The following is a 13484-nucleotide window of genomic DNA, read 5'->3' on the forward strand; positions in this document are numbered from 1 at the left end:
GTTCCATCCTTTTCCTCCATGTTCCCATCTTTTCTCCCTTTTACTGCTAATTCTTTTTTCACCCCTGACACCATGCCGCCCATCCCTCTCCCTTTAACGTATCTAATTCTTCATCCCAGCACCATTCCTCCCCATTTATCCATAACTTGTCTCTCCCTATCCATACCGTATGGCCCTTTTTCCTCTCTACCCAAGCCCTCTGCTCTATTTGCCATCTCCTTTTCCTCTCCCTCCATGTCAGATTTTCTTCAATGCTTTCTCTTCTTCCTCTCAATAATTTTTTTCTCTCCATAATTTTCTTTTTCTCCTCCTCCTTCCCCACTTTACTAGAAACATTCCTTCTTTTCCTTCTTTTGTCCCTCCTATTCTCTTGACTCCTTCTACCCTTACCTGCACTCTAATATCACGAAAAAGATTTGTTATTTCCACTTCTACTGTTTCACTCTCCACTTTTAATCTCTTGACTACTATGTTATTTTTCCTCTTTGCCCTTTCTTCCCCTTCTAATCTTCTTTCGATCTCACTGAGTCTTTTCTTCAATCTTTCATTCTCACTTCGGACGTTCTTTTCATTCCCTTGAACTATTTCCTCATTTTCTGTTTTCCCCCATATGCTCATTCCTAATTTCTAGACTGGATACCCGCTCTTCCAACTGTTTTATTTCTCTAGATCTCTGTTCGTCAACCTCTCTCTGTCTATTCTCAATGCTCTCTAGCTTAACCCAAACCTTGTCTTTCTCCTCCTTCCAACCTTTATCCCATTCTTCCCATTTTTCTCTGACCTTTTTCACTTCCCCCCTTACATCGGTTCACTGCCTATTCATATCCCTATTCATTTCATCCAATCTCTTTCTTGTTTCCTCTCTAAAGCCTTTAATGAGAGCTTCCAATTTTTCAAACATCCCCCCATCCCCCTCACTCTGGTGTTTCCTTTTAATTCTAACTCTCTTATTCTCCTGGTCCCTTTCTACCTCATCTTCCCCAGCCACTCTTTTCCTTTTTTCCTCCCCTTCACTGCTAGTCGCGCTTGCCTTTTTTTGCCATTCGTCCAGACTTTTGTTCGAAGCCGCGTTGCCTAGCTTGTTAAGTCGCTGTAAATTTGAGGGCCTTCCCCGTTGCTTGCCCGTACCTGAATCCGCTACCCTCCCCACCCGGGTCGACTTCTCGGCACTTTCATCACCGCTGCTGTCACTGCGATCAACGTCATCCATCCCCCCACTTTCAATGCTTTCAGCAACATCACCTGTTGCAGCCACTACGGTTTTCTGTTCTATGCGATCGTCCAGTAACTGTTGCCCTCTGGCGCCAGTTTGTGGATTTCGCGTCGTGGGCATCCTACCTTACCCAAAGCTCTGTGACGTTTCCCGCCTTTATTTCCTACCTCTTGCCCCCCTGACCAGGCAACTATTTTTTCACTCCTAACCTTAAAAAACTTCACACGCTCCAAATTTTCACTTCAAACCACTCACTTTCACCCTTCACACCTTTGCCTTCACTCACCCTTCTTCCTTTACACTTGACAAAAAGAGTTCTTTCGCGATCGGTACCGCAAACGGAAGCCCGTTAAAAGTAATATAAGTATGTTTAGTATATTCTGTAATTGTTTACACACATTTTATTTGTTTAAAACAATTTTTCATCCTGTAAATTATGAAAAGTTTTTCACTGGAATTAATGTTGCAGGTAATGAATGTTAAGAGCAATATTTTTTGTGAGATAGTTGGCAATTATTTAAACAATTAATATCACTTGCTCCTTTTCATAGGACATATGAAGAAAATTCTGAATTATACTTTTTCCCTCGTTCTCGAGATTATAACTTGTAGTACCATTTCGAGGTACGTGAAAGTCAAAATATGCTAATGTTAATTATAATTAATTTTGGAAAAGAACTCGAGGTGAACTTTGGAAAATAATATTTCGGGTTTTCTTTTTCTCTGTAGGTTAAAGTTGCAATTCTTATTTAATTCTAATGCTGTATCGGTTATTTTATTCCTTAAAAGATTTTCTGCAAATCTCATTGGGGGTTTTTATTTTAAAAACTGTATTTATGAAAACCTATTTCTTACCAAAATAACGATTTTATACTCCCTAAATAAATTTTGTATCTAAAAACGTATCGATGAAATATGCGGAGAATCTTTTCAGGAATAAAATAAGCCCTACAGCATTCGGATTGAATAATAGTCGCATTTTTTTATCTAAAGTGAGAGAGAAAAACATTAAACCGCAAAAACTATTGTTAAATAAACAATGAATATGGTGAAATATTTATTTTAAAAGTTCACCTCGAGTTCTTTTCCAAAACAAGTTATAACTAACAATAAAATATTTTCCTCAATTTTATAAATCATTTTTAACAACGTTTCTTTTTTAGCTTGAAACTAATTTAGTTTATGTTTGATTTCAAAAGAAGTATATTGAAAATTCCCTTTCCCTCTTAAATCTTAGGCTAAATTTCATAAAAATAGTATGACGAAAAGCAAATTTTTGACATGAATTCATTAACATTAATTAAATGTGTTACTATCTGTTATTTTAGTTCATTTTTTTAAACTTAAAAATTTTTTAAACTGCCATTTTTTTTAATTCTGCAAAATAAAAAAATGTACTGGAATCATCCAGAAAATAATTTGAGATTTTCCTAATAATCTAGTAGTCCAGTCAATGAAGTATCTGAGAAAAAAAGTCGTAAAAGTAGCATTTTTTTCACAGATAAGTTGGGAATGACTTAATAAAGATACTGTAAAAAGTCCCCAAAAATACGTATACGGCAGTTCCGAAATTCTGGAAAGTGTTAAACAATAACATGTTTTTTAAAATTACTCGAGAACTGTTGATTTTAGGTGGAATATGGTGATGTGAAAAAATGTTCATAATTTTATAGTGCACAAAAAAGGTTCTATCTATTGTGGAACTATTATCAACGGCTGCGCTATGAAATTAGATTAGCTGCACAATTCTTTTATTTCTGAACAAATAAAATAAAATCTCAAATATCCTGGAAAAAATGTCGGAAATGTATCAGGCGATTTGTACTGGAGCAAATGCAGGTTCATATTAACAAAAAAAACGACTAAGTCATTTGCATGACAAACTATCAGTATAAAATGAGCTCAACTTCAGTTTACAATTTGATATGTTTAAGGGGATGCTTTTGAGATGAAACTTCTTGCAAGTGTTCCTCTATTCTCATACAATACATTTTCCAAATTTTAGGTAAAAATAATAATATTAGGGCCTCTTTTAAAGCTTTAAACAAGTAAATTTCAAAATTTAAGCTATGATATCGGAAGCAGTGGTGATTATGAGTCCTAATGGCAGCAATGGGAGCGGGGCCGAGAACGGTTACCTCTTTCGATGATATTGAACCCTTCGAAATTTGTTTGCTCACTTTTCCCGACAATAGACTTGGCCTTCGGGTGGCCGTGACGTCACTGAAATGCAGGTTCTCAATTATTTCGCTGAATTCAACTATTTTTGGAATAAAATTTAAATCCTTTTTGATTAAAATATCAAATATCACGTTTTTCGTTAAAAAATGATCCTCTTTGGTTAATAATTCCATTACATAGTTGAAAGTGAAACTACTTTGTTTAAAGTTAATTTATTTGGTTGATGACTATATAAACATTTTACAATAGATAAACATTTTTTTCAAAATTTAATTACTTTGTTGAAAATTAAGATTTCTAATTGACAGTTGATTGTTTTAAGTGGAAATTTATTTTTCGACCAGATAAATGATGAGTTGTTAAAAAAAAGGAACTCTTGAATTTCCTACAAAACAAATAATTTTTTAACGAAAAAGATTACGCTTCTATCAAAGAATAAGGTGACTTTTGCACTAAAATTGGAATAGAACGAGTCAATTTTCAAATAAAATGATCAATTACTAAAAAATTATAATTATGACATGCATTTTTAACTAAACAGATAAATTTTAAACCAAACATAAAATAGTTAAATTTTCAGTTAACAAAATAAATTGTTAAACAAAAAAAGCATAATAAAGAAATTTTCAGCAATATAGTCTAATTTTCTAGCAAAGAAATTAATTTGTCACCGAAAAGATCAATTTTCAACGATTGAGAGTACGCTTATAATAAAAAAGACGAATTTTCACCTAAAGAGTTTCAACTAAAAATAGAATAGTTAAATTTTCAGAAAAAAATGAATTTTTAATTAAATTAACTTAAATCTTCAACGAAATAGTATATTTTTTAACAAAAAAGATTAAATTTATATTTATAAAGATCAATTTCCGATAAAAAATTGCAACAGTAACATTTTCAGTTAAAGAAATTAATTGTAAATTAGAAAAAACTAATTTTCAACCAAGAAGATGATTTTTACACAAGATACATGCATTTTCAATAAAATATTTGAATTTTTAAAGCAATATTAAACTAAAAAATGAATGAGTCACCTAGAAGATTAAATAATCTCCCAGAAAATTCGAATTTTCAATCAAATATAGGAATTTTTAACCAAATATTTAAATTTTTATCTTAAGAAGATAAATTCTGAAACACGTATTTACGACTTAAATTTCCACTTAAGACAATTAATTGTTAACTAGAAATCTTAATTTCCAAGAAAGTAATTAAATGTTGAAAAAAATGTTCATCAACTAAAATTATCAGTCATCAACCAAATAAATTAATTTTAAACAAAGTAATTTCACTTTCAACTATGTAATAGAATTATTAACCAAAGAAGACAATTTTTTAACGAAAAACGTGATATTTGATATTTTAATCAAAAAGGATTTTAATTTTATCCAAAAAATAGTTGAAATCAGCAAAATGAAAAGGATTTTCAACCAAATAATTTGAATCCTTAACAAACACAGATCAATTTTCAACTACATAGTTGCGATTTTTAATGATAATAATACAAATAATTTCACTTTATCGAAAATGCCCGAACTCCATCATGTTTTCCCTGACATTCCCTAATTTTCTGGAACCATCAGACCTGTAGCAAGTCTAATACTTGTACTTTTGGATTTTGAATTGCAGACAATCGTTCCCGGAGTTATCATGCTCATCGCAAGCAATAATAAAAAACGTGTTTTGCGGGAGCGGCCATATTTTCCAAGTCTACTTCAATAGAATGTTATTAACATTACCAAAAAGAATCTTGACATAGTAGATTTAACCCCTAAATGAGAATGTAAAAAGATGAAAAGTTTTTAACCTCTACGTGTGAAGTAAATTCCACCACAATTTTCTAGTGCTTAGGGAATAAAGTACAAATTAATCCGAGTTATAGACAATTCAAAATTATGTTAAATTTATTGTTAATTGTCTTATTCACTGCGTTTGAAAATAAAAAATTCATTTTTGTAATTATGGTTTTTTTATAGATTCTTAAGGATATGTTTGTAATTACTCTTATTCAAATTATCAAGCAGAATATATTTTTCATCAAATAAAAAGATGGCTTAATGTGCATTGCATTAATTTTATTTTTGAAATTTTCCTCATTGAGAACCTGCATTGCAGTGACTTCACGGCTACCCGAAGGCCAAATCTATTGTCGGGAAAAGTGAGCAAAAAAATTTCGAAGGGTTCAATATCATCGAAAGATGTAACTGTTCTTGGCCCCGCTCCCTTTGCTTCCATTAGGACTCATAATCACCGCTGCTTCCGATATCATAGCTTAAATTTTGAAATTTACTTGTTTAAAGCTTTAAAAGAGGCCCTAAATATTATTATTCTGACCAGCAAATTGGAAAATGTGTTGTATGAAAATGGAGGAATACTTGCAAGAAGTTTCATCTCAAAAGCATCCCCTTAAACATATCAAATTGTACACTGAAGTTGAGCTCATTTTATACTGATAGTTTGTCATGCAAACGACTTAGTCGTTTTTTTTTGTTAACAGGAACCTGCATTTGCTTCAGTACAAATCGCCTGATATATTTTCGACATTTTTTCCAAGATATTTGAGATTTTATTTTATTTGTTCAGAAATAAAAGAATTGTGCAGCTAATCCAATTTCATAGCGCAGCCGTTGATAATAGTTCCACAATAGATAGAACCTTTTTTGTGCACTATAAAATTATGAACATTTTTTCACATCACCATATTCCATCTAAAATCAACAGATCTCGAGTAATTCTAAAAAACATGTTATTGTTTAACACTTTCCAGAATTTCGGAACTGCCGTATACGTATGTTTGGGGACTTTTTACAATATCTTTATGAAGCCATTGCCAACGTATCTGTGAAAAAAATTCTACTTTTACGAATTTTTTTTTTGAGTGATATTTGTTCCCCTTGACTGGACTACAGAATATTGTTTGATTTTATAAAAATCTTTCCGAATTCATAAAAAGCTTCTTTTCTACAAAATTGTAAAAAATCTACATTTTTCTCCAAATTTTTATAATGACCAAATTAAACATTTTTTAAAAATATTTTAAAAATATATAAAAGTTTTAAATGTCCTCTAAATTTGTTCGAATTTTTCTTAAAATTGTTTAAACACAACAAAATTTTCCTTCAAGACTCCCAGATTATTTTTCCAAATTTTTTTGGAAATACTTTGAAATCTTTTAGAACATTATCTTAGAGTTTACTTTTCACAATAAAAAATCACTTAACATTTTTCAGGAAATCTAAAGAAAAAATTTTTAATCTCTTCGAACCTTTTGTAATTTTAATGCAGCTTCCTGTTTCAAAATCTTCAACAATCTACATTGAAAAAATGGAATTTTGTACAAGTTTAAAATTAACCTGCAATTGTTTGAAGTGTAGAAAATATTTATTAAGCATAATAGAATTTTTTTGTAATTTTGATTCAAGTTTCTTTTAAAATACCTTATTCAAAATAAAGAAATCATTAAAATTTTTACAAGGAACCTTGTGCCACCTGGTTTCAGGAGGAGGAAGAACGGAGAAAGGAATTGACCTTGGACTGGATCGCATTTACGTGTAAAAAAATCTCCTAAAACCTTTAAAAATTCTTAAAATTAACCTCTTAAAATGAAAAAAAAGAATGTATTAAAACAGAAAATTATAAAATTTTAAAAATTTACTAAAAAATTATAAGAATTTATAAAATTTCAGCCACTATAAGCTTGATTAAATTTATTACATTACAATCAATCTAAAACTGTAAAATAATTTACATCTTCATTAAATTATTCTTTAAAAGAAATAATTTAATCATTTAAAATGAAAATCATTTATTGATCATTTTTTTGTAGATACCATTAAAATAATTATGATCAATAATTCAAAACTTAAATGGAATGATAGGCGAGAATAAATTAACCTAAGATGGATAAATTAGCAATTTTCAGCTTATTTTGAAAACTTGGTCCTATGTTGCGATTTCTTATTTAAAATAAGATCCTTTCGTTCATGTTTAATGTAAAAACAAGTATAATGAAAATTCCCTTTTGGTCCTAAATCTTAAGCTAAATTTCATGAAAAGAGTTGTGCCGAAAAGCAATTTTTTAAATGAATGAATTAAATTTCTTTACAATTTATATTTTTAGTTCATTTTTTTTAAATTGAAAATATATTAAGATATCATTTTTTATTATCTAAAGTACAAAGACGTTGATTTGTATTATATTAAATAATGCCCAATATTCACAGTTAATATTAACAATAAAATATTTTGTAAAAGAGAAAAACTTTAACAACCCAACGATATGCCTATACACTTTATATGTAACAAAGTTGCCACGACACTTAACTGTGATATCGTCCCTTACAATAGCATTTGCCATTATTTAATAATATTTGGATCATTTGGTGCTTTGAAAAATTGATTTTCGTTAGCTTTGTCCTGCTCCCGATTACTTTTTTCATCTCGATTTACAATCAAAACAAACACACTTCACAATTTTTGTTTAAAATTTCAACACTGCAGATATTTGATCTAAAAGCAGTTTTTCTCAGTTTTCTTTCGCTTAGAAAAGGGAAAATATCGAAAAGTTCACTCAAAACATTCAAAGATTATTTAACACTGTCAGTAAATTACTTTTAATGTGTTATTAATTTCAATGCTCTTATGTTTCCATGCATTTGCAACAATCATAGGCCAACTGCATAGCTGGCGCCGCCACACGGCCACCGTCAACACATTGTACATTTTCAACTCAAATTTCCAGGGGGCTGGTAGGAGTTCACCAACAATTAACAGGAGCCAGAATTGCGGTTATAGTTATATAGTTTACCCGTAAAAAAGGCCCTCAAAGAAAATAAGACCGGGAAATTCCTATTCGGAGAAAAATGATCTGACCAGTTCAAAGAGGCCAGGGCCATGGAAAAAATCGCACAAACCTTCAAGAAACCTCGGATAAACAAAACATACAGGTGGCCATCAAGACAGAACAATTTAAACTGGCAAGGCCAATACCAAAGAAAACCCGGGTGGAACCATCTTTCGTATTCGAGAGGACAGGTAAAACGACATCAATCATCGAGAGGAGGATACAAGAACCGGACCTTTAATTCCGGATTTCAGCCCAACCAGGGACAAAGCAGAAAGAAAACCAACAACACGAAGTAAACGTAGGTACAGTGGCCGGTAATCTAAAGCGTTTTTTAGCGCAATGGCGCAATATTACAAACGATCGTTTCGTATTAGATGCTACAACAGGCTTTGAAATTAAATTCGATGAAGAGCCGACTCAAACAACCCCCAAAATTTAAAATTTAATAGCAAAAGAGAGAGAAATAATGAAAAAGGAAATCGATAAATTATTAGAAAAGAAAGCTACACGTAAATGCGATCCAGTCCAAGGTGAATTTCTTTCTCCACGGAACATTTCAAGCTCGAAGATCTGAGAACAGCGATAAAAATGCTCACACCCGGACGTTTATGAGAAAAATTGAATTAAAAGAAGCGTATTTCACGGTACCAGTTCATAAGAATTTCAGAAAATATCTAAGTTTTTGTTTCCAAAATCAACTCTTTGAATTCGTTTGCCTTCCTTTCGGACTTTCAGTGTGTCCTTATATTTTTACAAAAATAATTAAACCTGTTTTATCGACATTAAGAGAAAAAGGCTTTATTTGAGTTAATTATCTTGACGATTTTCTTTTAATGGGGAAAATCCCGCGAAGAATGTAAAATAAAGTTAGAATTCACACTGCAAATACTAATATCCTTGGGGTTTCATATAAACAATGAGAAATGCCAATTTTGAACCACAAAAAACGTGCACATTTCTAGTTTTTATACTAAATTCAAACAAGTTGAAAGTTGAACATCCGAAAGATAAAAAAGAAAACATTACAAAGTCTTTATACGAGACCAAAAATCAAAGAAAATTAAAAATCAGAGACTTCGCACAATTAATCGTAAGTTTAGTCGCTGCATGTGCAGGTGTAGCATTCGGTTAGGAACATACATAAATTTTGGAAAGAGAAACAATTTTAGCCCTAAATTCGGCTGACGGCGATTATGATTCCGTTATGAAAATTCCCTATTAAATCTACGAAGATATAGATTGGTGGCTCGACAATATAGATTCTGCATATAATCCTATTCGCACAGGTTCTTACGACCTTGGAATTTTTACAGATGCGTCTAAATCCGGTTTGAGAGCCTGATGGATGGGGGGCGTAAAATAAGAACATTTTAATTTTTTGAGTAGCGATATTTGGGAATAGGCAGAAAGGCGAAATAATTGGCTTTTCGCGTCTTATATTCCCTCTGCGGAGAATGTAAGAGCCGATCAGTCATCATGAATTAAAAATATAAACAACGAACGGAAAATATTAAATTGGGCCTTTCAAAAAATTGTTACGAAATTTGGAAATCCGGAAATCGATTTATTTGCATCATTTGCAATAAAAAATGTGACAACTTTGTGTCATGGTGCCCTGACAAAGAAGCTTTTTCAGCTGATGCTTTCACCATTAACTGAACGAATGTCTTCTTTTACGCCTTTCCCTCATTCGCACAAATTACAAAAATACTCAAGAAAATTATAGAAGATAAAGCTCAGGGAATTTTATTGGTACCTAATTGGCACACACAACCCTGGTACCCGGTATTCGATTCATTGCTTACGAACGAATTGCTATATTTCAAAGCGTATAAAAATTGAATTTCGTCTACTTTCAGAACAGAACATCGTCTGAGCGAGCGGCTTTCTCTAATATCAGAGACTGTCTCCGGTCGTCATTTAGATTAAGAGGACATCCAGTGGAGTCCTTGGAATTGATGATTGCATCATTATCTGATTCAACGTTGAAACAATACGAAGTAGGTTTAAAACAGTCGTGGAATTTTTCGCAAATGAGAGGAGCCAAACCCTACGAATTACAACGCGATAACATTATGGAATTTCTTTCAAAAAAATTCAAATAAGGATCGTGGTACGGCTCGTTAAATTCGTTTAGATCAGCCATCTCCCTTATTTCCGCAAATAAGGTCGGAGAAGACCCAACCGTAGTTAGGTTAATGAAAAGAATATACAAATCAGTGCATTCAAGACCTCGATACCATACCGTTTGGGATAACGTCCTAAATACTTTGGAGGGTTGGTCCTCAGTTGACACGCTTACTTTGAAACTATTATCACAAAAAACAATTATGCTATTGGCTCTCTCCACCAGACACAGATTACAAACCTTTTCATTGTTAAAAATATCGAATATTATTAAGACGCTTTCGAGAATTGCAATTAAAGTACCACACTTAATTAAAACTTCCGGCCCGGGGAAACCTCATCCTTTATTAGAGTTACCTTACCTTACGGAAAGACCAAACATTTGTGTTGCGCCAATATTAGAATACTATGTCATAGCGACCAAAGATTTACGCAATACAGATAATTTATTTCTAAGCGTACGATGCCCCCATAATGCAGTTGGGGCTCAGAATTTAAGTAAATGGAGCAAGTCGGTGCTAGTTCAGTGCAATGTAGATACTAATGTTTTTTCTTCATATTGAACAAGGTACGCTGCAACATCAGCAGATTATAGACGGACTTAGATATAACCTCTATTTGTAAAGCGGCATCGTGGTCAGGCCGATCCCAAACTTTCGCAAAAAATTATAACAGACCATTAAAGCCAACGAATAATGCATTCGCCAACGCGATATTAAATAATTGAAGCAATGTGCTCTTTTAGTATATAAGAAATTAAATGTTTGGAATAAAATAGTAATTTTTTACTGAAATTTCTGATAACTCTAAAGATCTACAAGTTATAATCTCGAGAACGAAGGATGAAGTACAATTAAACAATTAAACGAACTCACCTGTAAGTGAAGTTCAATCGAAATTGTACGAAGAACCTCGTTCGAAGAGATTGGAATCCCTCCCAGGTATAGTTACCCACCCAATCTCTTCGAGCGAAAGAAATTTCAGAAAAAATCAGCTCCGAATGAATGAGGAATACGGGTAGGGGAGGGCATCACGTGATTTTTTTCCTATAGCGCTAACGGTGTGACTTTCATGTACCTCCAAATGGTTCTACAAGTTACAATCTCTTCGAAAGAGGCTCTTCGTATAATTACGATTGAACTTCACTCACAGGTCACTTTGTTTAATCGTTTAATAATAAGCGACATAGTGTGAGAGATTAAAAAAAAAAAAAAAAAACAATGACAAATTTTTTTCGCGAATTCGACTAAAAATGGATCGCCAGTAACTTTTTGCTGTCTTATTTTTCTAATTAATAATTAATTTGACTTATTTAAACAATTCATATAAACAAATGCCCATCTTGATCTTTTTCCAAGACTGGGCTTATTTTTTCAAAGGAATCAACAAAAAATGTCTTACCAATGACTTTTTCTTGTCATATTTTTCAAACTGACACGAATATTTAAATATTTAAACAATTTTTATGAGCAAATATCTATTTTTACCTTTTTCATCAATAGAACGAATTTTTCACGGAATAAACCAAGAATATCTTACCACTCACTCATTGCTATCATATTTTTGTAATATAATAAAAATGAACTTTTAAACGAAAAATTTAGGAATTCTTTAAGACTAAATTTTGGGTTTGGAGATACCTACAAATAGTCTCCTTCAATGGGAAATTCAATTTCCCTGCCGGAGGAGGTGAGTTCGGAGCTGGACGCGGTAAGGGCGCCTAAGAACTCTCGCGGGTAGTGACGACCTGAAAGCCGCAGCAAGGACAACCCTTGATGCGTAGGAGTTCGTGCCAGAAAGGTGGAAGTATCAGTATGAATTGAACTAAGCTACGAATGTCAGATGGCTCTCGACTATTGAAACATCTCCCTAAGCCAAGACGTTAACTACCGTGTCGAAGGCTGAATGCTATTAAGGTGTGGGGACTCATACTGTATCTTGGGATACTAAGCAACCTCCCAGTGTAAATTGCCTTACCCCTACAAGCAAGGTTCTGAGGGGAAGAAAACAAAACAAACACAGGGATGAAAGTCTTCAATGACCCCATCCATGAATACGTCTCTCAAGAAGATGGAAACCAATGAAAGGATTAAAATCCCCTCTAAACCGATAAGGGGCCTGTAAGGGTTAACAAACAAAAAATCTTAGGAAGAAGAAATATATTACTGATAGTAGAAGGAGGTAACATCGCAAACAACTTCTGTTGCAAAGCAAAACAACTCCTCAGCCAGGGACATCTAAACGATCCGGGTCTTATAGCAGAACTTCTATTTAATACAAAAGTCTAAAAGAAGCAGTGTTTTTGTTCCAGGTAACTCATACAACTTCGCCCTTCAAAGCCAACCTGAAATTGGCTATTGTACCTAAGAGCTTCACACAAGTAAAGCTCAACTCAGAACAAGCAATGGCTATTGAGGTGTTTTCGCCTATCAGCCCGTATCAACGGCTATCAGAGCGTTATCATTCAGTTGTTCCGAGGGCAGCTGCGCTTCCACTATCCTCGTGGGCTCTTTCGACTTAAAAAATTTTTTCCATCTGAATCCTTCTCAATCCCAGATAGTCTTGATAGTCTCGATAGTCTCGATGAGATGACATAGGGCTAATGAGGGAATCTTGGAGCATAGCAGGCCGTATAGTAACACAGCCAAAAATTAGATGGGTCATCTGGTGTTCCGACCCATTTAAGACCGCTGGAGAAGACGGTATATTATCAGCTTTGGTTTCCCGTAACGTTCTTGAGACTAAGATCGCCAGGATAAAGCCGGGCAACATAATTGCCGGGTTTGAGGACTTCCGATTTAAAAACAACTTGCTTACCGTCATCTACTGAGATGAGATATCTAGAAAATGCCGCATGGTGGCAGCAGGTGATTTTAAATCACGGAAAGGAGCAAGAATCAAAGTCATTGATTCCAGAGACTTTCTCAAGCTGTCAAATTTATGACACAGATAAATGGAACTTACGAGAAACCTCTTGAGTCTGGATCCTTCAGTCATTCAAAGCATCGAGAAGGTCAACTACCAGGTGTATACATATGAAACCGGTATTGCCATCTAGCGGCCAGTAGGCACACTTGTAGGCACTGTCGGAACTTACCATTTGTGCTAATTGGCGTA

General features: G+C 33.3%; 1 protein-coding gene across 7 annotated transcripts in view; it reads right to left on the bottom strand.

Moving 5' to 3' along the window:
* Window positions 1–13484, bottom strand: part of LOC117170322 (serine/threonine-protein kinase fray2) — a 109868-nt gene that overhangs the window by 49642 nt on the left and 46742 nt on the right. The window lies entirely within an intron of this gene.

This window comes from Belonocnema kinseyi, chromosome 3 (genome assembly GCF_010883055.1).
Source record: "Belonocnema kinseyi isolate 2016_QV_RU_SX_M_011 chromosome 3, B_treatae_v1, whole genome shotgun sequence".
NCBI classification, from domain to species: Eukaryota; Metazoa; Arthropoda; class Insecta; order Hymenoptera; family Cynipidae; genus Belonocnema; species Belonocnema kinseyi.